This window comes from Cyprinus carpio, unplaced genomic scaffold (genome assembly GCF_018340385.1).
Source record: "Cyprinus carpio isolate SPL01 unplaced genomic scaffold, ASM1834038v1 S000003424, whole genome shotgun sequence".
NCBI lineage: Eukaryota > Metazoa > Chordata > Actinopteri > Cypriniformes > Cyprinidae > Cyprinus > Cyprinus carpio.
In genome coordinates, this window is record NW_024876110.1 from 363 (window position 1) to 1690 (window position 1328).

General features: G+C 41.5%; 1 non-coding gene across 1 annotated transcript; it reads right to left on the bottom strand.

Annotated features, from left to right (window-relative positions):
• Nucleotides 1-210: 210 nt before the first annotated feature.
• On the bottom strand, nucleotides 211-378 carry LOC122143377. The gene has a single exon (XR_006159147.1). It is a non-coding gene; the product is annotated as a U1 spliceosomal RNA (small nuclear RNA).
• Between the last annotated feature and the right edge of the window lie 950 nt (nucleotides 379-1328).

A 1328-nucleotide genomic window follows, 5' to 3' on the forward strand; every position in this document is an offset into this window, starting at 1 on the left:
TTTGTTGGTCAGCATTGAAGATTTTATTCTGTTCAGTCCATCACCTTCATTACAAGAAATGACCAATATTTTGGCGCAGACATTCACCACTTTCTATCAAACCAACAAAAAAATTTACATCAACACATAACAAAGACTACTCTCGATTATCACAAAATCTATCATCTATGCAAATATATCAAGTGTGCTTCCCTGATATTAACTAGAATTATGGGGAAAGCGCGAACGCAGTCCCCCACTAGCAGAGAGTATGCAGTTGAGATTCTCCACATGTGGAGAATTCATAGAGGTCAGAAAAGCCGAAGTGCAATGGCTGATCACTCGCTCTGGTGATCCACCTGCTTGATCATGGAGTCACCTGCCTGCCAGGTAAAGTATGATTAAGAAACGAGTCCGCTCAGATACTGACTCCGCTCCCACACCTCTCACATCGACGGTGAGCTTCCTTTTACCGACGCGCTTTTCACGAAATAACACGCTATTCGCAAATGCCACGCTCAACCTAACGGCTTACCTTTAGACGCGGCGTGGGCCGTGAAGCGCGGGAACGATTTGAGCTTCATTAAAAACACAAAAAAAACTTCGCGCCTCGCACAAACGGAAACACGTCACGCGTGACGTCACCGGCGCGTCTTTATATTTTAAGCTCACGGCCTTCCTGGGAGCGACACAAAGTTGCGATAACATTTTTCAATTTGCACGTGAACTATAACGCGGATAACATCAAATACATGTTTTCCAGCAGATCAGAATGATTAATAATCACGCCTCTCTGCTGAGCCGTCGGTCTCGCGTATCCGCCATGTTTGTAGTTTAACACTTTTAATTCGTGTATGTAGTTCTAATCGAAGTTTCAGCGGGTTGTGCACAATATTAACCTTTCGATTGTGCGTAGATCTGCGAGCGTTGTTATTGTTAAACGAATCAGGGAAGTGGAAGGACAATGTGTGTTTTAAACAGACTGTATGGTTTTAAAGCAAAAAACAGCTTAACTGAATGGTCAGTCTATTACAGTGCTGTTCATATACAGGCCATTATGGTACTTTTTCTGTCCTTGACAAAGTATGCATTAAAACCCAATTCATTCAAATCTAATATATATATTTTTATATATTTCTTTTCAATTTGAGATTTTAAACATGTTGAACACTTGTCCCTTGGGTTCACTGTCATACCCACACCTCTGCATTAAATGCAATCCCAGGCTCAGTGCTCTAGATTTGAATACTCAGTAACCATAGTAACTGACACTCCAGAGGAAACCACATGGCTGAATGAAAGAATGGTCCCAGCAGAGGTTAATAAATTGGAGATATATCAAGGTAAAT